The sequence below is a fragment of the Typopeltis vanoorti genome, chromosome 15 (assembly GCF_054136105.1).
Source record: "Typopeltis vanoorti isolate ZY-2024b chromosome 15, IOZ_Tvanoo_1.0, whole genome shotgun sequence".
In the NCBI taxonomy this organism is placed as follows: Eukaryota; Metazoa; Arthropoda; class Arachnida; order Uropygi; family Thelyphonidae; genus Typopeltis; species Typopeltis vanoorti.
The window spans coordinates 117431066-117457893 of record NC_143563.1 but is presented as its reverse complement, the minus strand read 5'-3'; the positions used below and the strand labels follow the sequence as shown (position 1 = coordinate 117457893).

Here is a 26828-nt window from a genome sequence, read left to right as displayed (position 1 = left end):
ATTGTTGCATATGCAAGGAATAGAGAGGAGAGGCGAGAGGGAAAGAGAGTAAGCGAAGAATGACTCGCATAGCTTCGATTACCGAAGAGCATTACGCGAGCATCATTAGTCGACGGATTGTCAGAAATAGAAACAGCATCATGGGCATAATAAGTCACTGGTCAACTTATAAAAACTGCGATCTTACACAATATCATTATTATTACTATTTATTCCACATCTTCATTTTATTCACTTTCATTTTGGTCGCCCCAAAAAAATTGTGTCCCCGTGCAAATGCACCGTCGGTAGAGATGGCCCTAGAAGAAAGTATTCAGTATTACTAGATTTGAGAACCGATCTTCAATTTCAGTGGAAAATTTTTCTTTATACTTCCTTGCAGATTGGTTACTGACATTTGCAACACAGATGTTATTTCGTTCATTACTATTATTCCTGAGACCTCCAAGGAGTCCGAAGACTCGTTGCGGGAGGACACCTACAACTGTCTCAACCACTACACCGAACCTCTACTACGGATCAACGCCATCCACCACCACAACTAGTATTTTTTGTCTGTGAATTGCGTGTGTTCTGAAGGGACGGTTTGTCTGTATGCGGGATGAAAAACCCGAGTTTCCGGGAGAAAAAACCCTGCTACCTCCATATAAGATCGGCTAACTCACCTTCGATTGAAATCGTCCACATAAAGATTCCTCCCGTCGCGACGAGAATCGAAGGGCGCAGTGTACCTTCGTTCTTCCATTTGCGCTACAGAGGCACTTTTTCGTTCATTTCTGAGAACACGCCACCCATTGTTGTAATCGGCTTGCAGGCAATTTTTATGATCGGTCATAAACGGCGGTATTCTCTTTCCCGATTGTTGAAAGATTTCGATGTGTGAAAATTAACGATAATTCATGAATATTTCCATGTTTAAAAATATGCCGCTTGATCACTGACATTTGTTACACAGATGTCATTTCCTTCAGTTTTGAGAACAGAGGATACGATGCCCATTGTTATAATCTGCTTGCGGGCAATTTTTATGACCGGTCATAAACAGCGGCATTCCCTTTCCTAAAGGGTGAAAGGTTTCGATGTGCGAAAATTAAGGATACACATGTTCTGGGTCTGAGCTTTTCGACAACATATTCACGAATATTATTTACCTCAGAATATTTCTATTATATTATATATTCATGAAAAATGCTTAGGAAACTAAAATGACAAATTCCGGAACTTCTCGCGGAACACCTATTCACCTTCGGCAGAACATAGTTTGAGAAACCTTGGTGTAGAGTAAATGTATCTTGGCTTATTGTGCTAGTTCTGATCTAATGGCTGTAATTCTTTTTCTCAAAATCTCTAGTTCCATTCTACGGTAAATTCTCTTAGCTTTGGTTGTATGGAATATTTGGATGAACTTAGGAAAAGTTTCATTGTTTCTACATCGGATTAAGAATATTAGACGGTTGACGAAATTCGGATCTTTTTTTTATTGTGATTTATCGTAATAAACATGCCCAATTACTGGAATCTGTGACGTTGCAACTAACGGTTTGAATAGTTTGGCTACGAATTTCGATAAGGGTGATGTGGTGTTTGGGTAACCATCTTTGTAGGTTTGGCCGAACATACGGGGGCGGCACGAATCTATTGAATTGACCTTTCCCATTTTAGCTTCATCCCATCTCTCTTTGGAATAGCTTTCCCAGTGAAGTTTAGCTAAGATCACAACCTTTAGATCTTCAAATATTATAAAAATATCTGTCTCTTCCCACACAGCATACTAAATAGCTGTAGATTTTACCATCTCTGTGAGAGATGGACAGTTTGTTAATTAAGTTTATTAGAGCGAGGACATCTAAGCTCAGAATATGCGAAGCAAAAGGTTACAGGAATATTCAAAGTAATAAACGGACAAAAGTACGCCAGTCTGGTGCATTTTACACATGTATCCCTGCATTCAAGAGAACATGCTTCTTGTTAAGTACAAATACATAAAACAGAAAAATGATCGCTTTCATTGATGTTCTGTACTCCACGCGAGCACTAGATTGTAAGAGCAATTGTAGAATACGAGCAGATTATATATATACTGTATATATATATATATATATAGATAGATGGAAGAATGTATTGATCCTACTATCAAGGGAGAAATCATAATTCAGCATTTGCTCACAATCATGTGGTCTCATTCGTGTTGGCAATACCCAACATAATCGATGAAAGTCAGTTGTGAGAAGTGTGGGCTAAAATTGCAACATAATAACATTAAGACATGATCCATCGATAAATACGTTTAACACGGTGTAATAAGAAATCCAAAGGATACGCGATTTGCCATGGCTTCGAGATCAGTTTACCGTGAATATGATGGAAAGGAGTACGTTTACCTACTAGATTAGCTATTCCAACATGAACAGGACTATCTGCAGTTCTGTCCTGAAGAACAATGGCGAAATTCCTTAAGGTACGATCCTCACAGGTTGTAAATAAACATGCTTCCTACAAACAAACAGAAAGGCTTGTGTTTCTGCAGCAAAATTTCGATATCGACATTCTGGTGAAACGCGCGAGTTCTTTTAATGTATTTCCACCTCCCCCACTTTGTAGAGTTCTCCAATTTCCGCGAGGATGTGAGCCTCACCTGTCGTGTGTGTGTGTGTGTATATGTATATATATACATATGGACGGCCCGCGTCCACCTCTTCCTCTGGAAAAATGTTCAGTACATTTATCTGATGTGTCTGGATCATTTGACAAGTTTAATTTATTTTCAGTGGATACCGAGGTATCGCTTTTTTCCTGTGGGTATTTGATGGTTTTTCTTAGTGTTATCGACAATTTTTTTTTTTTTTTTCGACAAGTGCATTCTCATCGAATGGTGCCATTTTGGGAGTTGTCCCTGGTGTGAGACTGTAAGTCGTGTGACTGATGTGTGTACAGTCATACTCATGATCATATACTTCAGGTATGGTGAAATAGACATACGTTTGAGTCACTTGTTGACATTTTTTAATTACTGCCTTCTCAGCATCACAGCACAGGTGTAGTGGTGGTTAACTTCCTTTTTGCATTCTAGTATACATTTTGTTCTGCTTTAATCATATTTCTTTCAAAGGCTTTCGATTGTTTTTTTTATACCTCAAGTATTGATATATATATATATATATATATATATATATATATATATATATATATATATATATATATATATATATATATATATATATATATATATATATATATATATATATATCCCTGATTGTATTCATCGTGAGTGTTTTCTACCACCTTGTTATCGCTTTAATTCTTGCAAATCAATCATACTGGTTTTTATATCATTAAAAACTTGTCATCAATACTTTATAATGTAATGAGCCTGACATGGTTCTTAACTACTTTTTCCCACCTTTTCAAAAAAAGAATTACTTGTTTGCGAATATCTGAAGAAATTCGAACGGATTCAAACTTTTTAACATGAATCCTGGTAAGATTAAGGCTGAACAAATCTTTCTTGTGTGAAGGTGCATGTATCTGTAGTCTCTATTTCTGGTCCATTCATACATAGCAATGCACATATTCTCATTTTTAAAGGTAAAATAAACTCGTGTGCTTTTTTTCATCATTATTTTGGTAATTGCAGGCTTCTTTTAGAGAAATGGCTTTACTATTACTATCACTGAAAAGAGCGAATAAAATCGTTCTTTAAGTAGTGATCGAAATCGCATCCACTATTGTGATCATTGACTTCATTTTAATTTGTCAAAAATGCTGTTTGACAAATTAAAACTTCCTTTTTCACGTGGAGGTTTGTACTTCGTCTTCACTGTTTTCTTTTTTGCCTTGAATATGTGTGTAAGAGAGAGAACAATATGCACGACAAATCATAGCTTTGTATTGCAATGCTTTGGAACACATCTCACAAGTAGGGTTTTTATTTATTTTTTTATAATATTGTCAACATTCCTCGGACATTTTTCTCACTGTTAGAAGTAACTACAATAAAATAAAGGAAACTATTTGAACTCATCATCATCACACTGTATGCAGACATGAAGGGAGTGGGTTAGGGTGAATACCCCAATTACAATTATTTTATTTTATTTCTTTCCTGGCAGGAAAGTACATTTTCAAATCGATCGTGATTATTAAAATATTTCGAATTTCTTAAGAATAAAAATAAAGAAAATTTAGACTTGTGTTAGTCAACCAATGCAGAGCATGTTTAATTCATTAAAAACCTCAATATACTTACTTTCAAAAGTTATATCCCCCCCCCCCCCCCCGAGATCTCCCATAACAATCCGCATCAGATTAAGAGCAACCCTGTTTAATTTTCACTGACGTTTTACAGACAACCTAATTTCTTTTTCCTGAACAGAAAGAAAATGCATTATTACTTATCTTTTTAAACATTTATTTTATATCTGAAAATATGGTCTCACTTAACAGTTCAGGCTTCCGCTATTGGCCATAATTTCTACCCAAAACTGCTCCCACCATTATTATTACATCTTGATGGCTCTGCTACACATGAATGCTTTGGCACTGGGGCAGTTGCCAAGAGTCTTTGTCCGAAAAGCACCACTGGCAGGATTTTTACCAATTACGGAAATTGTCACACTATAGAAGGTGCTTAGCTATGTATTTCCCAAAGGCAGTGAAAGTCTACCTCCTTCCTGCTACTGCATTGCATTATCACAAACAGAAAAATCCAACCTCTGACTTCCTACTTCGCCTTTAACTTTTGTAAAGATGATGTGGATAAATGCCACCCAACCATTCTAAATACTAACCACTCAATATCCCATTTCACTTTTTGCCAGAAAGACATAAGAATTTTTTTTTTTGCACGCCTTGGATACCAAAGATTCCTTGTTCTGATGGTAATCCTTTGTTCATTGAAAGGTTTGTGCACCAGACTGATTCCTGCGGACTACCACTCTGTGCCATCTTTTTATGTTCTTATTTCACTGGTATCTATTCTATAGTCTGAAATTTATCTCACATGTTCCACTCCTAAGCAGTGGTTAAATTCTAAACGAATAAGCTCCGGGGGCCTTTAAAGGATCATAAATGTGAGGCTATTGCTAGATTGTCAACATTTTTTAAAATTTAATTTATTTTTATTCTGGTGAAATTAAAAACCATCAGGCCTTTTTTTCCGCACCACCAGTAACACATTAAATACAACTTTACCAGCTATCCTTGAAATGTTGCTCTTTGTTTACTATCCCAATTTCCATCACGAGCTGCATGTGTAAAGAAACTGTATAATGATGCATAGGTATTCCAAATAGAATTCACAGCTCCAAAACTTGATGCAACCCAACGAGTTGACATCTTTCCCACTTTGGTGAGACCGCAGAACAACTGTTCTGCACATTTCCTTAGTTCATGTAAGTTCTTCGGAGACATACTAAAAGTTGAATATACCTTATCAAGAAACACCACAAAATGATTTATTGTCATAACATCTTCCATTGAATCGTGCACAGCAAGTTCAAAGCGATGATTTAGATGTACAGTGCCATGTTAAAGAAAATTTTGCTAAATTAAAATCACTTAATAACCATACATGCGAAATTATCCCCATTGTGAGATCTAGAAAATTAGATATTTTAATTCATTGGTTGTCCCCCCCCCCAAATATCTAATAGATTTGTTGGCATGCACTTTGAATCATTTGGTAAAATAGAATGTATTGAAAATGTATCCAATATAAAAGATAAAGAATGGGCGCATGTATTATCTAACAAAAAAAGATTGACTACAATTGAATGACGATGCCAGACTAGAAAATATCCCATACATTATAAGTTTCTAAAATGCCAGGCTTAGTGATCATTCCAGGAAGACCTCTAGTCTGCTTCAGATGCAGGCAGGTAGGTCATCTAAGAAGAAAATGCACAGCATCGAAATGTGAGCGATGCAAGAGAATCGGACACGATATTAAACAATGTCCAGGGCAGACATGCCTCCATGTTCGCCGCGCGCCCTTCGGTAGTCAACCGAATACATGCGATGAGCTTGAAAAAGCAGAAGCACCCCAGGGCTTAACACCTACGGGTGTTAAGCCCTGGGGTGCTTCTTCTCTCCACGAGGAATGTAATGAAAATAACTCTCCGCTGAAGGCAAAGGAAGGGATTATCCAGGCGGGCGAGGAGACTAACAGCCAAAGGTCAAATTCAGAAAAAGTAACAAAACCTGAAACTACAGAGAAAAAAAAAATCACTCCGAATAACACAAATGAAGAATTAAATAATAATTGCCCGGTTGAAGATGAAGAATCTCCAAACACTGAAATAATTCAAACCATCTCGGTAACACAAATTACAGAAAAAAGTAAAACGGATTTAGAAAACGAAGTAGAGAAATCAGAATGGAATACTAAACAGAATGAAGTTTACGCCTAACATCACCAAAAGCCGGAAGTCAAAACCCAAAGGAAAAAAAAAAAATAACTAAGCGTCCGGAAAGAGAAGGCTCTAGAAAACTTTCAACTTTCTAACTATGACTCACAATCTAAAAATCATTACATTTCAGGCTAAATAATAAAACATCGATTCAACTACAGTTAATTTAATCTTTCAACACAGACGCAATATACTTATGATACAAGACATTAGACTACACAACAACACTGACTCATCAAACAGCTTCAAATACAAGTTACAAACAATGTACCATATCGTTGCCGAAGAAGCTCAGGCCAATGGAATAGGTGGAGTTACTACACTAATAAAAAAATGGGGTAACCTCCAAATATCCCATAATGTAATCAGTCATAGAGTTCTGGAGGTCGAGCTCCTTTAGCAGAAAAAAATACACAAAATAATTAACATATATGGACCAGCCACACATAATCATAAGACCACCTTCTGGGAGGAGGTGTGACACTATATTCAACAAAAATAAAACCCAATAATAGCAGGCGATATGAACTTTACAGAACAACCACAAAAGGATCAAGAACACTCAAACTTACTTCCGCAGAAAAATGTCACAAGAGTTTTCACCCACTGTGGCCTATCAGATGCCTTCAGAATCTTGCATCCCCAAAAGAAGGAATTCACATATTTTGCACCCGGAAACGCCTCTAGAACTGTACAACACACACCTGTCATGTTCAGCGATCACCATATGGTGATGGCTGAACTACAATACCAACAAACAGAAACAACTGAAAAGTTTACAAACAGAAATTTCCCCCTATGGAAATTTAATAAACACTTAAAGATGACGATGAATTCAACAGTAACATAGAGAAAATAGTTGAGGAAATAGAATCCATAGAAAATGCTGTAACAGCCTGGGAGAAATTTAAACACATGACAAAACAAACAGCAATCAAAATTAGTAGAATAAAAAAGCAGCAACAAAGGAACAAACAGAATGCGGACACGAAGAAATTATCAAAATTTTATCACTGCCATGACAGAAATAAAGAAAACCTCAGAACAGAAATAGAAGAAATTAAAAACCGCATCACAGCGAAACAGTTTCTGGAAAGAGAAGGAGCGTGGCTACGAGCTGGTCTCAAAATAATTGAAAATGACGAAGGGAAGACCTCGACAGCATGGCTGTTTGAGAAACAACGGAATGCAAAACAGAATAAAAACCATAACATACGAAGGCCAAACTCTAAACAAAGACTCCGAAATAATTCGTGGTGTTCAAAAATACTTTTCTTCACTATTTCAAGAAAAACGCAGCAGTCGGGAAGAAAGAGAAAGATTCCTTTCACTCCTCCCCAAAATCACCCAGAAGGAGGCTGAGGAGATCGACGCACCAATCACCTTAGCAGAATGCCGTCTTATAGTGAAACAGCTCCCGGATAACAAATCACCAGGTGAAGACGGACTAACAGGCGAATTCTATAAAGAATACTTCCCAAAATTTGAGCATATTTTTATCAAAATGATCAACACGATGATGACAACGCCAGCAAAATTCAACACAGGACACATTGTACTACTACCAAAGGTTGGGGATCAACAGAGGTTACAAGACAAAAAATCTGGAGAGGCATAACCCTACTGAATACTGATTACAAAATATCTAAAATACTTACAGAATACAAAAGTACCTCCATAAACTTATCTCACCAGCACAATAATGTGCAGTGAAAGGAAGAAATATTCTTGACACAATAATGCACCTCCAATGCATTCGCGATTATTACAGCCTCACAGAAAATCCATGTATTGTAATGGGGTCAGATAGATATTCAAAAGGCATTTGACACAGTTAGCCACCAATACCTGTTTGAAACACTAGACCGAATAGGAGTTGGAGTAAACTGGAAAGAAACGATTAAGCTTTTGTACAGAAACGCGGAAAGTAGGCTGATCAATAAAAATCTGTCACCCTCTTTCCAAATAAAATGTTCTATCCGGCAAGGAGATCCACTATCCATGGCTCTATTTGTTCTAGCCCTAGAACCATTATAGCCATTAACACAAATATTAACGTTGGGAAAACCAACCAAGGATTCCTTCAGGAATACATGTGAATAATTACATACCGGTTCTGAGCATCAACATCGGAAGCTCAGAATCACACGAAGAACAGTGGAAAGAACGCCATGACGGCATAAAGAAGAAAATTAATGCAATGCGCCCTAGACAGCTGTCCGTCAGAGGAAGGGCCTGGGTTTGCAACATCTACCTAACATCTCGCCTGTGGTACAAGATACATAACACCCCGTATCACGGAAGGTGGGCCGAAAAAATACACAGGCTCTGCGCTACATACATCTGGGGCTCTCAGTATGAACCCATGCGCAGATCAACACTCTTCCATGAAGTTGAAGCTGGAGGTTAAGCATTGCCAAACATTCATCTGAAAACTCTCATCGGCAGGGCAATAACAGCAGCCCGAGCACACAAAAACCTATCATGCCTATGCGGCAACATTCTTACAAAAGTGTTTGCCGCATAGGTTTATAAGCTCACTTCCAGATATAAAAAGCCAAGCCCGAGAATGTTCAAAGAAACAGCCGAAGGGTACACATATATAATGAAACACTCAGATACCGAAACCTTACTGACAATTAAACCAAGAAAACTATATATATAAAACATTAAGTCAAGTGACATTCCCACCTCCCCAACACATGGAAATAAGAAAAGGAAAAATTAGGCTAAGTCCGGTGCTTAGCAAAGTTTTTCGACTTCCAATATCACCAAAATACAAAACATTCTTCTATAAAGTACATCATGCCTGTCTCCCCACAAAAATGTGGTGTGTAGCAAAAAAAAAATCCCATTACAAGGCTCAGCGAAGTGTCATTTCTGTCCCAACCCAGAAACAATATATCATATTATGATGTTCTGTAGCAAAACGTCCACAGTATGAAACACCATAAAGAAACTCCTACATAAGACACAACCATTCTCTGAAAACATTATTTTGGTTGCAAGACCAAATAATTAAAAAAACAGAACTAATAATCATAATAATAACAATGTATGCAACATGGTCCCACAGATGTGACAAAATACACGGAAGAGACACCAGACCAGACATACTAGCAAAAATTAACAATTATTTAAAGGAAATTATCATAAAAACTACACAAACCAAAAGCATAACAACACAGCAATGGAGGAAACTCTGCCTAATTGAAGAAGGAGAAGAAGAAGGAAAAATAAAACTTATACCGATAATGGAACCCCGTAGTTAATGGTAAACAATAATGATAACCCACTATCTGAACCAAAAGCATAATCCCAGACAAAGGTGCTGTTAATCTAGGCCCATTCGCCACAATGTGAGGAATAATGACAACAAGATATCAAATCGAATAAAAAAAAAATAATTTAAAAAAAAAAAAATAATAATTTAAAAAAAATAAATAAAAGTTAAAAAAATAATAAAAATATTAATAATAATATATACGTACGCCTATATATAAAGGATAAGAATGTTATATATATATATATATATATATATAATTGTATAAGGGGGGAGAAAAATGTAAATGTAAATAGCAAATTACTCCTTAAGATAAGTCAATACTATTGTAGTAATAAATATGTTGATTAAGATATATTACAGATTATTGTGGATTATGATATACAGACACAAGGACGGTAGAAATGTCAATTGTAAGAAATGCAGATAACATAAGTTCATAACATGATAATAACCCAAAATGTTAATAGGATATGTTATCCATTTATAGACCTGTAACTAATTCTGCAATTCAGAAAACTTTGTATATAAGAAACTACAGATTTACCTCTTAAGTTAAGCAAACAATATAATGTTAAAGCAAGATGGAATTCTTTTTTGTAAAAATAAGAGTGCCTACAAAAAAAAAAAAAAAAAAAAAAATCTGCATGAGATATAGAGATACTACCAAAATATATGCATATATAAATGTAAATAAAAACATAAGCAATGTATGTATTTTAAGAATAAGATGTGCATTTAAATTAAGTAAATAAAATAGTCATCCAAAATATGTGAACAAAGATATAGAATGAAAATATATGTATAACGAATTGTACATATGGAAAATATCAATGCTAATATATATATATATATATGTATACGCATGTATATATATATATATATGTATGTATGTAGAGGTGTGTATATAAAAAAAAAAAAAATCAGCTAACTCCTTTTTATTCCCGTATACGGGGAGTAGGCGAGGCCATTTAGCCCTATCTAACTTTTGGAGACTGAGTGGGCAGTTCAATCTCCACTGGTACCAATCAGAGATAGCTGGCCCAAGGCTATCACTAATTAAGCGGTACTCAGTGAAGAGAGACGGCTCAAATGTGCCGCCATCTCGTCGTCCCTAACCCTAACACAATATATTTAATGTCTGAAATAATGTGGGTTCTACGGTCGATTTTCTTGAGTTTACAGGACGAAATCGAGTTTACAATCAAAATAAATATATATACAACTATTTACAATATATACATTTGTACATAGAATGCTTATTCTAATTGACATTTTGATTTACATTTCTTGAGGCTACTTCTACTGAGGTTATTTGTATCAACAACAGCAGCTGTGTACATTTAAAAATAAATATATATACAGCTATTTACAATTTGTACATAGGCTGCTAATTCTATTAGGCATTTTCATTTACTCGTTACAATATACTTATGACACCTGTTTTACAATCACTGTTTAAATAAGATACAACATGTCACATGCTCAATTTCTATTTTCCTTATTGTCCTATTGAATTGCTTCAGCTGTTATTTTTGTTGGTATATGTTACATAGTGATTTCAGTCTATTTATAAGTTCCATTATCAGATCAGTCTATTCTCGTTTATATATATATATATATATATACATACATACATATATACATGTACATATATACACACACACACACACATATACATACATATATAAATATACACCCACACACACATATATACATATACATACATATATATGTTAGCATTGACATTTTCCATATGTACAATTCGTTTTACATATATCTTCATTTTATATCTTTGTTCACATATTTTGGATGACTATTTTATTTACTTAATTTAAATGCACATCTTATTCTTAAAATACATACATTGCTTATGTTTTTATTTACATTTATATATGCATATATTTTGGTAGTATCTCTATATCTCATGTAGATTTTATTTTTTTTGTAGGCACTCTTATTTTTACAAAAAAGAATTCCATCTTGCTTTAACATTATATTGTTTGCTTAACTTAAGAGGTAAATCTGTAATTTCTTATATACAAAGTTTTCTGAATTGCAGAATTAGTTACAGGTCTATAAATGGATAACATATCCTATTAACATTTTGGGTTATTATCATGTTATGAACTTATGTTATCTGCATTTCTTACAATTGACATTTCTACCGTCCTTGTGTCTGTATATACAAGAACATATACCTATTTCTGGTAATATATCTTAATCTACATATTTATTACTAGAGTAGTATTGACTTATCTTAAGGAGTAATTTGCTATTTACTTTTCATTTTTTTTTTCTTACACAATTAGATATATATATATATATATATATATATATATATATATATATATATATATATATATATATATATATATATATATATATATATATATATATATATATAACATTCTTATCCCTTGTATATATGCGTACCTATATATTATTATTAATATTTTTATTATTTTTTTAAACTTTTACTTATTTATTTATTTTAATTATTTTATATACATATATACTTTTTTTTAAAATTTTTTAATTTTTATTTTATTTTATTTTTTATTTTTTTATTAGATTTGATGTCTTGTTGTCATTATTCCTCTCGTTGTGGCGAATGAGCCTACGTTAACAGCACCTTTGTCTGGGATTATGCTTTTTGTTCAGATAGTGGGTTATCATTATTGTCTACCACTAACTACGGAGGTTCCATTATCGGTATAAGTTTTATTTTTCCTTCTTCTTCTCCTTCTTCAATTAGGCCGATTTTCCTCCATTGCTGTGTTGTTACTTTTGGTTTGTGTAGTGTTTATGATAATTTCCTTTAAATAATTGTTAATTTTTGCTAGTATGTCTGGTCTGGTGTCTCTTCCGTGTATTTAGTCACATCTGTGGGACCATATTGCATAAATTGTTATTATTATGATTATTAGTTCTGTTTTTTTAATTTTTTGGTCTTCCAACCAAAATAATGTGTTTTCAGAGAATGGTTGTGTCTTATGTAGGAATTTCTGTATGGTGTTCCATACTATGGACGTTTTGCTACAGAACATCATAATATGATATATTGTTTCTGGGTCGGGACAGAAATGACACTTCGCTGGGCCTTGTAGTGGGATTTTTTTTGCTACACACCACATTTTTGTGGGGAGACAGGCATGGTGTACTTTATATAAGAATGTTTTGTATTTTGGTGATATTAGAAGTCGGAAAACTTTGCTAAGCACCGGACTTAGCCTAATTTTTCCTTTTCTTATTTCCATGTGTTGGGGAGGTGGGAATGTCACTTGACTTAATGTTTTATATAGTTTTCTTGGTTTAATTGTCAGTAAGGTTTCGGTATCTGAGTGTTTCATTATATATGTGTACCCTTCGGCTATTTCTTTGAACATTCTCGGGCTTGGTTTTTTTATATCTGGAAGTGAGCTTATAAACCTATGCGGCAAACACTTTTGTAAGAATGTTGCCGCATAGGCATGATAGGTTTTTGTGTGTGCTCGGGCTGCTGTTATTGCCATGCCGAAAATTTTTCAGATGGATGTTTAGCAATGCTAAACCTCCAGCTTCAACTTCATGGAAGAGTGTTGATCTGCGCATGGGTTCATACTGAGAGCCCCAGATATATGTAGCGCATCATCCACTGAGCTACATAGGCTCTTAGGTGTGTATATGTATGTGTATAGGTATGATATATATGTATGTGGATGTATAAGTATATATATATAAACGTGAATAGACTGACCTGATAATGGAACTTATAAATAGACTGAAATCACTATGTAACATATACCAACAAAAATAACAATTCAATAGGACAATAAGGAAAATAGAAATTGAGAATGTGACATGTTGTATCTTATTTAAACAGTGATTGTGAAACAGGTTTCATAAATATATTGTAACGAGTAAATGAAAATGCCTAATAGAATTAGCAGCCTATGTACAAATTGTAAATAGCTGTATATATATTTATTTTTAAATGTACACAGCTGCCGTCGTTGATACAAACAAACTCAGTGGATGTGGCGTTTGCACACCACGGCGTTTGATCGCACGAAGGAAGATTTGGTTTCGAGTCTAGTCGGCGACTAGAGGAAATTTTTCTAAGCCTTTTTTCGACCGGTTTCCGAGTTAGTCGATCTCTGGTACGGGCAAGCGGTTTTTTTTCTCCCGAAAACTCGGGTTTTTCGTCCCTTAAACGCAAGAAAATCCACTGTAGAACCCACAGTATTTCAGACATTAAATATATTCTGCTAGGGACCACGAGATGGCGGCACTTGTTGAGCCATTCTCTTCACTGCGTGCTGCTTAAATAGTGATAGCCTTGGGCCAGTTATCTCTGATTGGGTACCAGTGGAGATTGAACTGCCCATTCAGTCTTCAAAAGTTAGATAGGACTAAAAACTGACCTCGCTTACTCCCTATACGGGAATAAAAAGGACGTAGGCGAGGTCAGTTTTTAGAGGATTTTTTTTTTTTTGTTGGAGCGTTAGCTGATTTTTTTTTAGTTTAATTTTTGTACTTATGTTCTTAAAATAAAAAAATAAATAAATCAGCTAACGCTTTTTATTGCCATATAGGGCGTAGTCGAGGCATTTAATTATACCCTATCTAGCTTTTGGAGACTGAGTGGGCAGTTCAATCTCCAGTGGTAGAAAATCAGAGACAGCTGGCCCAAGACTATTACCAATTCAGTGGAAGTGGCGCTTGGTCGCTCGAAATTAGACTTAGGTTCAAGTCTAGTGGCCGACTGGAGGAACTTTTTCTAAGCCTATTTTCGACCAATTCCCGAGTTAGTCGATTAGCACTTGTTTTTCAGCCTCTTCAATGGTGCCAACCCAGGGTGACCACTCAGCAAAAATATTTCGTACGAACTTATGCAGGAAAAAGGTACTAGATCTCAAAAAAATGTACTAAATTTTTATTTGCTTTCTTTTAGGACATTTTACGGTATTATTACCTTATTATCATAGATGAATTCAATGTAAAAACCGCTAAATTAACACATGTATAACAAATATGAAAAGAAAAAAAGTCAAAACTAACCTCGCTGTAGTCATCTATGAGTTATGATGATTGACAACTCCAAGAGCTGCAGTTGTCAATCAATTAAAGGATCCCGAAGTACATTTTATTAAAATGTCAATTGTAACTCTAGCACTTCACATGTGTATTAATTTACCATATATAATTTTTAGTCTCATTTTAGTGTTTAAAATAATGTACCATTAAATTTTCAGTTATTTAGTATGCTATTTACATATATACAGGGATTCCCACCCACAAGAATAACACTGGAAGTATTTATTCATTATTTTTATCAGATTTTCCTAAATTAATTAACTCATCAGAAACAGTAAAATCTGTGGCTGATGAATATTTTAATTTTTCTTTTGTCAAAAGGAGTCCATTTATCAAAGGAGTTTTTTTTTTTTTTTTTTTTTGAGATTTCATTGCGTGAATCTACGGCCAACGCATTTTTTATAAGATAGTTACATTTAGTGCGTCCACACTGTATTTTCTTAGCAATTTCATTATTAGGAGTTTCAATAGAGTTGGAAGAGTATCCATAAGCCACTAAAGCAAATTGTGTTCAGCATCCAGGGTCGTTCCGTTGGTTTGCGACTCCTGAGTGCAAAATTTTTGTGCCCCCCCCCGTTTCCATTAAAATTAAAGGATCCCGAAGTACAATAACACGTTACGAATCATTTTATTATACTGCACATTAAGAGGAATGCATATTAAAATAAAGAAAAACACAAATAGTAAAAAAAAAACTTATATTTATATAATCAACAAACATACTCCTGTAATGTAACATGGACCACGACAAGAAAAGAAGAAAATACTCAGAATAACTCAGCGTGCAATGGAACGTAGGATTTGTAACATCAACAAAATGGAACATGTTAGAATCACGGAACTAAGAAAGAGATCAGTCATAAAAAATATAGTAACTACAGTATATGAAAGCAGGATGAGATAGGCAGGTCACATCGCCAGACTCAGGAATAACAGAGGGACATATAGAATATTCAACTGGCAACAAGAATAAAGAGAAAACCAGGAAGACCCCTACAAGATGAGAAGATCTACTAGTGAAATCTATGGGGATAGCATGGAAGAGAGAGAGGCTCAAGATCGAGATCGTTGGAGGCATCTTTGTGACCTGCACTCATGGAGAAATCCTGAGTGAAACACAGGTCCATCAAGAAGAAAACTCAAGAAATTCCTAGAATGTTTGTTCACTGTGCTGAGAGCAGTGATTAAAGTAAGTTCTGTTGAAGCTCGTTCCATTTATTTAACTACCCAGCGACTCAGCCCTTCACTGAGTCTCTCACATTCAAAGGTGACAAATATGCACAAACAGTTCAGTGCAACTGTTTTTTTATGAACGTGTTCGATTATATCGCCCCTAAATTGTGCCGCCCGGGTTCTTTGCACCCCCTGTATGGAAGAGACCTGTCTGCATCATATGCACATAATCTTAATTCTTCCTCTTTAATTTATTTTTCCGACTGATATTTGGAACTGGATTTAAACAACAACATTATACCTGTTGAACTTCTTTTAGATTCTACATTCTGCTAGTGTTTTGGAGTGTTTGCATAACGAATCAATCGACAGTTGCTACCATTAATGCTTATATCACAAAATTTACAATAAGCATTGTGTTCTTTACTTTTACCTGAATAAATCCAGGATTTAAGAAAGGTATCCTCCAACCATTCTTCTTTGAATTTTTGCTTATATGATTTTTTCATCTTTTTAGAAGAACCTTGTAAACCTGAATTTGAATCATAACTAGCATCACTTTCTCTTTTATCTGAATTACCTGTGTGAGAAGTGGTTTCTTGTGATTGGGGAGGGCTGGTATTGATGTCTTCACTTTCAATGGCTCGTTTATGTACTTTACTGACTACACATTTTCTCATGAGATTTCGAATCAAATTTAAATTTAGAACGTTTTTCTTGTCGCTTGTCCATGTTTCAAAGTAAAATCTAAATAATAATATTTTCGATGAAGAATTAAACAAGTTTTTGTTAATAAAATTAATAAAATCACTCGACTTCTTATAACGCGCGAGAAGTGTTTGAACAACGAAGAATATATTTTCATTGGTTAATGCCAGTCGTATTGTCTGAGTACGGGATCGTGGGGGGAGGGGAACAGAGAAGACTAGCAACAGTGAGAGGTGTAGGAAAAAAATGGAAAGCATATTCTTGTGTCACTGAATGTGACATATGGGGAGGTGAGAGAAGAGAAGAGAAAAATATTCAACTCATATGTCTAACTCTCATGTTGTTATTATTATTCGGAAGGGAAAAAGTACTAAATCTGTTGGTGAACGTACTAGAACACTAAAAATTTATAAAAGTACTAGATGTGGTCACCCTGTGCCAACCGTTGAAGAGACTGGAAAACAAGTGCTGCCATCTCTTGGTACTTAACAGTAACAGGATATGTTACTGTCTGAAATAATGTGGGTATACTACGGTCGTTTTTACGGTCTTGAAATTACGGACGAAAAACCCGCTTGCCCGTCCCAGAGATCGACTAACTTGGGAATTGGTCGAAAATAGGCTTAAAAAGCCTATTCAGTCGGCCACTAGACTTGAACCTAAGTCTAATTTCGAGCGACTAAGTACAGAGGACAAGCACCACTTCCACTGAGTTACACAGGCCTATACTTATTTTCTTGCGAAATTAAAATTTTACTTTAAAATACGAGTGTTTGGATTAATTTGTTCTCTACAATAGTATTGGTTCAGTCTCAAATTAATGTCTTTTATTATTATTATGTTACACCTCCAGGGAGTCCAAAGACTCATCGAGGGAGAGTATGGCAACAGAATCGAACGATTGTTCCCCTTCCAACTACTAATTGTGCTCAAACTTACTTAACTTTTTATGAACCATTAGTACTAGTACATTAATGGTAAGTGGGGTTGTTTGCAACAGTCTTTTTCTTTTTTTTCATCATAAATGGTAATAATAATAATATTTTTACCATTTATGATGAAAAAACATCAGCTGCTATTGTAGCAGCTGATGTTCTTACTAATTGCACAGTAAAGCTTTGTAACCCGCTGAAAGTTGGGATCTTGCTCCTCAAGCTTAGCAAATACGAGCCTCCGTAGCACAATTGGAAGAACGACGGTACATTCCGCCCTTCGATTGAAATAGGCCTAAGTTCGATTCTCGTCGCGACGGGAGGAATCTTTATCTGGACAATTTCAATCGAAGGTGAGTTAGCCGATCTCATACGGATGTAGCAGGATTTTTTCTCCCGGAAACTCGGGTTTTTCATCCCGCATACAGACAAATCGGCCCTTCAGAACACACGCAATTTACAGACAAACAATACTAGTTGTGAAGGTGGTGGTGGAGGTGGGCGGTAGATGGCGTTGATTCGTAGTAGAGATTCGGTGTAGTGGTTGAGACAGTTGTAGGTGTCCTACCGCGATGAGTCTTTGGACTCCTTGGAGGTATCAGGAATAATAATAATAATAATAATAATAATATAAAATCCTGCTTCAATGAGACAAAAGGCTTCAACTTATTCTTTTGTCATAAACTTTCTTGGCTCTGGATCTTCCGATTCTTTGTGTTGTTGTGTATCTATCAGCTACTTCTCTATCTCTATAAGGTCTTCACTGGTTAATTCTTGTGAATGGACTCTAGTAAGTCAATGACATTTTCATTGATGTCCAATTGCAGTGTATTGCCACTATCTATCACAGCTTTTCTGGCTTCGGCGTTGTCTTCTGTGAAGCCACGAAGATCATCACAGAATTCAGGGCATAGTTTGTTCCACATTTGTCCTTTTAATTGTTGATTGCTTCACTTTCCAAGAATCAGGAATGTTTTTTGATGGCATCATGGATGTTATAATTCTTTCAGAATTCTCTAAGGTCATCACATCATCTTCTGTAGCCCTGCTGCTTACGGGAATGTGCGCCATAAGTAATAAGCCTTAAATGTAGAAATGACTCTCTGGTCCATTGTCTGTAGTAACGATGTAGCGTTTGGCGATAAAAATACGACCCTTACTTATTTATATAAAGGTCATCAAAGATGTTGGATGTCCAGCAAAAGCAGGTTTTTAAAGGGACGTTTTTTACGAACAATAACGTTCCACAACAGGAATAAAACAGTTCAAGAATCAATCTTCGAAAATGGCAAATATGACCCAGGCCATTAAATTCGACTTCCAAATAACTGGAAGAGCTGCTTTAATAATGCAGCGACGTACAGGTTTGTTTACATGCGCGAAAGAAACTAGTTCCCAAATTATTAATATAATTATTAATTATCCTTATGGAAAGCCTTGGGAGCTCGTTCATAAGTCGGGTCGTCCGTAACCTGGGGACCTCCTGTACATCTTTTTTTTTTTGCATAGAAAATTCTATAGCATTAGTCTTTTTATATAGCATTGTGGATATCTAGGTCCTTCTATGGACAATGGGAATGATCTAGTTATCACTGAGAAAGATCTTGATCGTCATTAGGCATGAAGGTGGTATGATCAATGTTTAAGACACAGGTTATAGAAGATTTTGAAGCTTGAAACATTTGAAGGCTGAAAGATTTGTCATATGAGCAGGAAGAATGGAGAATGCTGTTATTATCAACAACACTGTAAATAGTGTGTGAGATCAGTGAGAGATGGTAGATTATGTATGTGAGGAAGATGATAAGTGAAATAACAGAGCCTCGTGGAACCTGCATTAAAATGTTCGCTCGGCGCTATGTTGTGCAAGTGCTGCACATATCGCAGTAGCTCACTTGATTTGCAACATGCCCAGGGGTGTAGGCGGGCGCTCCTAGGCGACGCCCTGGTACTATTTTAAAACTATCAAAATTTTAAATTCATTATAATAAATTATAAGAATTATAATAATGAGACTTATAATGCAGTTCCAGCTTTCGGTCCAGAAATAGTAGCTTACCGCTATTATTAGATTATTATAATATATAATATAATATAATATAATATTAATTAAAATATAAAATATATAATGATATAATAAATAAATAAATATATATAATTAATATAATATAATACAATTGAAATTAATACAACAACAACAACAATAATAATAATGCTGCACTTCGTGCTCTGGATTTTGTTTCCAAGGTTTGTTTCCCTGGCAGCATTTCTTTTAGGACTACACCCAGGGCCGCCCCTAGGAATTTTTTTGCCCTGTGCAGTAGCATTCTTTGCCACCCCTTCTCCTTTATTTTTCGTATACTCTCCTCGTGCAGTAGCATATTTTGCCGTCCCCTCTCCCTTATTTCTCGTATAGTTTATGCCAACTTTGCCGCCCCGAAAAAACTTGTCGCCCTGTGCAAATGCACGTCTTGCATCGTCGGTAGAGCCGGCCCTGACTACACCCCTGAACATGCCCCCTTCCACCACAGAGGCGAACTCATGTTTACTCATGCAGCAATAACTCTGACATGCCACTGCAAAGCATTTTCTCCAAGAATTATCGTGTAAAGCATATTTGCAAATTGCCTTCATGGCTTGAAGAGCTTGTGTCTTAGTAGCGCAAACTAAGGCAACTGTTAGGCTTTCAAAACCTTGTTTCTTTTATATCTGGCTATAATGGATCCATAATATTTTTCATTTTAATATCTCACTTGTACTAAAGTGAAGCCTTTCGGTTCTATATTTTAGTAACTAATATGCTCATTCCTGTACAGTATACTTCCTGAAGACTGCCAAAATCTTAGAAAAAGGGGATCAATCGTTCGATGCTGTTGGCACACTCACACTCTCCCTCGATGAGTCTTTGGACTCCCTGGAGGTGTCACATAATAATAATAATAATATATTTATTTCATATCCAATTAATTATATGCACGTTTTATACCTCGAGGCCTTTTATGAAGACGAAGCTGTGGTTAGCAAGTGCATCATTTCATTACCAGTAGATGGCAGAATAAGTCCAGTAATCGAATTGCCGCCGGAGGTTTTTGTGGAGGCAGAATATATTAAGTGTTAAAGCCATGTGCCTTTGTTGATTTACTGAGTGTACAGCTTGCCTGAGGGGTGTGACTTGACTAAGTTTGCTATCAAGATGACAGAAGGAAGTGAAATGCGAAGTTTTGTTTTGTAGGTGAAGTATATTAATAACAACAGGATACCATCTATTGTGATCTAATAAAGTAAGTTAAATTTATATATAAGATATATTTGTGACGTGCGATTTAATGAGATGATTAAATATGGAGCATTTAAGTTGAACCATTTGTTCAGGTATGATATTTATTTTTTTCCGTTGCCAGTTGTTTCGAAGATTATACACTTCATTGTAAGTTGAAGCGACAGTAAGCTTGAAGATTACTTCTTAGGTCTTGCACTTCTTAATTATTATCCCCATTGCTTTAAGAAATGTTCGTGTGCTGCCAGTTTTCCAATTTAGATAATAGATCATTTCCATTGCGAATTTTTTAACGCAAGCACCCTACATTTTTTAACTGAAGCATAAAAGTCGTTTTATTTTCCAGAGTTTATTTCGCGTTTAATATAACTATCGATGGTATTAATCATATAGGATCTTTCCAAAAATCACTGGGGAGTGTGTGTGGTGGTGGTGGGGGGGGGGGATGTTAAGAGAAAAGCTTAGCGCGCACATGTATTCTCTGTGTTTCGATTATGCAGGAAAATTTTAGGTGTTTTTTTGTACTTAGACTAAATTTTGTACATAGACTAAATCTTAGAATGGTTACATCTTAGTGTTCTTTTTTAATACAAACGTCCCACTATTTTGTATGTGTGGTGGTGGTTAAAAAAAAATAAAAAAGTGTATTCCATATAAATTAGCCTAGCAATCGCATCAATAATTTGAAGTTGATTGTTCGTCAGTCGATGTACTGTGGAGCTTGGAGTCAGATGCTTTGGACCTTGGTGACTTTTTTGAAGTAGCTGGTGTTCATTAGGAACTCTCCTTTCCATAACTGTTTATCATGTCAACAATGTAATGGTTTACACTGAAGATTAACTCACTGCGAAAGCAGGCATCTGATTTTGTGCTGGTGCACAATGTATGTGTGCTTGAGAACCAGGTTAGAACATGTTTAGTTTATTTTTAGATAAGTAGAAGTGATCTAACTTATAGTTTCATTGATGCTGTTATCGTAATCAAACCATGAAGTCTGCAGTGGGAAGATGGTAAGCTTAAAGAAAATACACAAATGATAACAAATTTTGTCGAGAAGTAAAAATCGTAATGCCATCAAAGAAAATCTATTTAAAATCAGTAACATATGCAACATGGTTTAGATATTATAATGATCAGAATCCCTTCTTTTTTTGACTTGATACTATCTACTCACTTTACACCAGTAGAGAAAGGCAAGGATTATCAGCAGTTAGAGCAATTCAATGTTAAACAGCAATAGAAGATTGCTGTTTAACATTGAGTTTGTAGTACTGCTCCATAATCACTTCTCCCAGATGTCAAATTTGTTAATATTATTGTACTTTTTTCCATGAGGAGAAAATTATGTTCTGATAAATGTGAATACTATTTAAATATAAGGAGCATGTGTAGTTTAGTGGAAGTGGTGTTTGCACTCCTCACTGCTATACCACATGAAGAAAGAGCATCGTGAGTTCGATTCTAGTTGCTGACTAGAGTGGAGCTTTTTGTGACCCTCAGGAGTATAGTGGTTAGTATCCCTACCTGTCACGCAGGAGATCAGGGCTCGATTTCCCTCCAGGGAGGATTTTTTTTTTGCCAGCCTACCTGGCCGAGTGGTTAGCGTACCTGCTCTCCAGCCAAAAGGCTGCAGGTTCGAATCCTGCTGTGAGCATGGATGTTTGTGATTGATCGTCTGTGAAAATACTAGTGGTGGTTGGCAGTAGATTGCATTGGTGTAGATGAAGGTAGTTGTAGTTGGTGGATTGAGTGGTGGAGACGGAGAGCTGTAGAGTAGGTGCCCTCCCTCGATGAGTCTTTCGACTCCCTGGAGGTATTGTACAACAACAACAATAATAATAAATATGACAAAGTGAATTGATAAAGGAAATTTCATTGGCATTATTTTACTACTGCTTCTTTATCAGGTGCTGATTTTTGTGATTTTTGCACACAAAGAATGCAAAACCTGCAAATGGTTACAGTACATACTTTTTTACTTTTCGACTTCCAGTGCTATTTTTGGGTACTAAGGGTAAATTATAACAGCTGATATTAATGTGTTCTCTACAGAACCACAAAATGAAGTGCTAAAGGATGAAGAGTTGTGTACTCTACCAGAACCACATGGTTGCAATGTAAGATCCTGTCTGCCCAATGAAATTCTCTGCCCATCTCTGGGTTTTAGTTTTTTGATTGTTTAGCCAGTTCTAGTATACTGATGCTGAAATTATCTCAAATGTGTAAGAAGAAGATAACATTCAGCAAACACTGTCGAAATCATCTATTTTTGGAGAGATGGTAAGAGGGTAGAATAAATTAGGTTAATTTTAAACAAAAATCTCTTTTTGTCCATATCAAAATAAACTTGAAATTATGTACACTAATGTAAAGAGTAGAAGAATGAAATGACCTTTTATATCATAATAGTATAAGTTAATTAAGTCCTATATAACCATGACCTGTATTGAACTATGTGAATAGTTTAGAAAGGTTAGCACTGGATTAGGAAGATGTTTTGCCATCAGTGATAGACATGATATGCTGGTAATGAAGAAAGTGGATGTACATGATGAAGGAACTGATACAAGAGCTTGTTCATTAACTTTCTTGGCATTTAGGGGCAGGCGACACTTGCACAAGTAGACTAGTAATTTGAGGCAATTTGTAGTGAAAAGAATCTGAATGCTTGTTTTATGGATAAGCTTTCACAAACAGTGGATTGAAATTGTAGATAATTTGAAAAACAATCATCTGGTGATCATGCATAGACTACTGAAGGTTGATTTAATGATTTTAATTCTCAAATATGTCTATGAGAGTTGTCGAGATGAAGTGATACTAATTGAGAATTATAATTTCCATAACATATACTAGGATATCCTGTCCTGTCAGGTGTCTTTCCCTCCAGGAGATTGACTACCATGTGTCTCCACCATGTCTTATTCTGCACCTCTCTGCTGCATTCCTCATATGGGAGATAGGTCCAGTCTTTTCTATTTTTCATCCACTCCAGTCTTTGTCTTCCTCTCCTTCTCTTTCCCTCAACAGTTTTCCTTCGAGAAGTGTCCTTTGCAGGCAGTTATGTCTCAGAATATGTCCGAAATACCTGACTTTTCCCTTTTTAATTTCTTTTATCAGGCTCCTGTTTATGCCTTCTGTTCTGCCCTTCTCTTCATTTGTCTTTTTGTGTTTCTATGATATCCTCATAATTCTTTGCAGCATCCACATTTCAAAGGCTTCCAGTTTTTTCACACTCAGATTGGAGAGTGTCCATGTCTCTACTCTGTATAATAATGTGAGCCATGTGTAACATTTGGAGATTCTTATTCTTGTTTACAGATTTAATTCTCTAGATGTCAGTAGATTTTTCATATTGTCGAAAGTTGACCTTGCAATTTCAATCCTTTTTCTAATTTTATCTTCTGTCCTGCCTTTCTCTATGATCAAGTGTCCAATTATGTGTATTTTTGCATCTGTTCTAATTTATTTCCCTTTATATTGATGGATATTTTTGGTATTTCCTTTGCTCTTGAAATTATCATGATTTTTGTCTTTTTAAAGTTGAATCTGAGGCTATACTGTTCACTGTACTTGAGGGTTTCGTCTATAAGAGTCTTGAGGTCATATTTGTTTTCAGCTAGAAGAACAGTGTCATCTGCATATCTTAGGTTATTAATATTTCTGCCCCCTACAGTGATTCAGTTGAGGTTACTAATTTTATTAAATATTTCTTCTGTGTACAGGTTAAAGAGAATTTTGAGACAAGACACAGCCTTTTTTCAAACCTTTCTGAACTGGGAATTCTTCTGAGGTCTCTATTTATTCTCAAAGATGCAGTCTGTTCCCAGTAAAGATTACTTATTAGCCTAATGTCTTTTCTATCTATGCATATTTTTTAAAGGATTTCAATTAATTGCTCATGTTGAACATTGTCGAATACCTTTTTTGTAATCTATGAAGCAAAGGTATACATCTATTTGTTTTTCTATATATCTTTCTATGATGGTTCTGACATTGAAAATACCTTTTCTTATGCCTACAGTTTCCTTGAAGCCACTTTGTGTATCATTTTTTTCTATGTTTATTTTTCTTTTATTTCTTTCAAGAATAACATATAGGAGGACTTTTGATACTTGACTGTTGAGGCTAATTGTCCTGAACTCTTCACATCTTGTAGATTTTGTTTTCTTGGGAATTGAAACAAAAATTGAGTGATTAATATCTTTGGGTAGAAATCCAGTCTTGTATATCTTATTGTAAATTTGTTAGAATTTTCAGTCCTTCTTCATCAAGCGCCCTCAACCATTCTGCCAAGATATTATCTATTCCTGCAGCTTTATGTGGTTTTAGTTTTCTGACTGCGTTTTCAAATTCACAAAGTAAATTGGGTGGTCCTTCAAAATCAGTCTGTTCAGGAATATTATTTCTTTGTTGATCTTATAATTTCCTTGTGTATTCAATCCATCTTTCCATGATTTTCTTTTTTATCCATTAGAATATGGTCTCTAATGACGTGCGTGATTTACTGTATTTGTCCTGCTTGACATTTCTGTGATCTTTTCATACATTTCTCTGCTTCTGTGTTTTCTATCAAGGTTTTCTATGTCTGTACATTTATTCTTAATCCATTCCTGTTTGGCTTTCCTGCATTCTTTTTTTATTTCTTTATTCATGCCTTTATGTTCAGGTTTGTTCTTTAACTTTTTTCTTTGTTCCATCAACTTTAATATTTTTTCATTTATCTAAGGTTTATTCCTTTTCCTTTTTAATTGTGGGAGTATATTTTTGGCTGCTTCGTTGATGCTATTCTTGAATGTTTGCCAGTTCATGTTAATTTCATCAATTGGTGTTCTATTTTCTGTGCGAGTTGTGGTGTCAGACTTGTTAAGGGATTTCGTGAATTCTTTTATAAAGCAGTCTTTAACTTCTTGGTTGTTAAGTGAATATGAATTATGTTTCTCTTGTGAATGGCTGGCTTGGTATCTTAAGTTTTATTTTGTTGGAATTTTTTTCCCACTTGGTTAGACTATGATAAATTTAGTTTATTCCTTTATTCAAGTGTATGCAAACAAAGTTTGTACCTAAAGTATCTTCAGGACTGAAGCAACTCGTAGTAAAGTTCTTTTGTTTACTTTAGCAAACAAAAAGGTGCAAACTTTGTTTGCATACACTTGGATAAAGGATTAAACTAAATTTATTATAGTCTAACCAAGTGGAAAATAAACTTCCAACGTCTTTCTCTAAATCCAGAGTAATTTAATAATAAGGTGGTACCTTTTGGCAACTCGTATAAGTAAATATGACCTCTCCATTGCTTCTGCCTTAGTATCACTAATTCTGGGTCTGGCTCCCACTGATGAGACCTCAGTGACGGTCGAAAACCGGTCTGGGTAGTGGCCCTTCCCTTAAGGCAGTGTTTCTCAAACTTCAGATATCTGCTTACCCCTTCTTAAATTTCCATTATTATCAAGTACCTTCTTATCAAATAATAAATAAATAATAAAGTATATTTCATTGTAAATGTCTATTTTATTTGAATTTATATGATAATGTAATGGAATAGGTTCCTCTTCATTTCCCGTCCATGAAAATACACATTTCAAGTAATTCATATCATACTTACGAAGATTTTTCATCTTCTTCCTAGTTGGTTCTCTGGAGATGTCAGACGATACACCCTTATCAATTTCATTTGATTCAGATACAATATCAAATTTTTCTTGTTGCTTATAGCTACTTGTATTTGCTCTTTTTTTGTGTTTTATAAATCCAGTCTTTAACCAATGATCCATACTTAAGAATTTAAAAGCTAAAAAATTACCGTATTTACTCGAATGTAACTCGCATTTTTTTTCTCAAAATTAAAGCTAAAAAATTGTGGTGCGAGATATATGCGGAGATTTTCTGAAACTAAAGTTTTCAGAAAAAAATTGAAAATGGTGTGACTTACCAAGAAGCTCCTACTCGCTATCGCTACTTTTGACATC

At 35.2% G+C, this 26828-nt stretch overlaps 1 protein-coding gene and 1 long non-coding RNA gene across 6 annotated transcripts in view; one reads left to right on the top strand and one right to left on the bottom strand.

Annotated features, from left to right (window-relative positions):
* LOC150099097 (uncharacterized) overlaps positions 1 to 26828 on the bottom strand; it is a 135145-nt gene that overhangs the window by 69712 nt on the left and 38605 nt on the right. The window lies entirely within an intron of this gene.
* The window catches only part of Ae2 (anion exchange protein Ae2), an 834322-nt gene continuing 828328 nt past the window's right edge, over positions 20835 to 26828 (top strand). The window contains exon 1 of one of the 3 annotated variants that reach the window (XM_090404846.1): positions 20835 to 20863. The gene's annotated coding sequence lies outside the window, so the exon portion shown is untranslated. The remainder of the gene's footprint in view (positions 20864 to 26828) is intronic. The other 2 variants (XM_090404845.1, XM_090404844.1) reach the window with 2 other exon arrangements.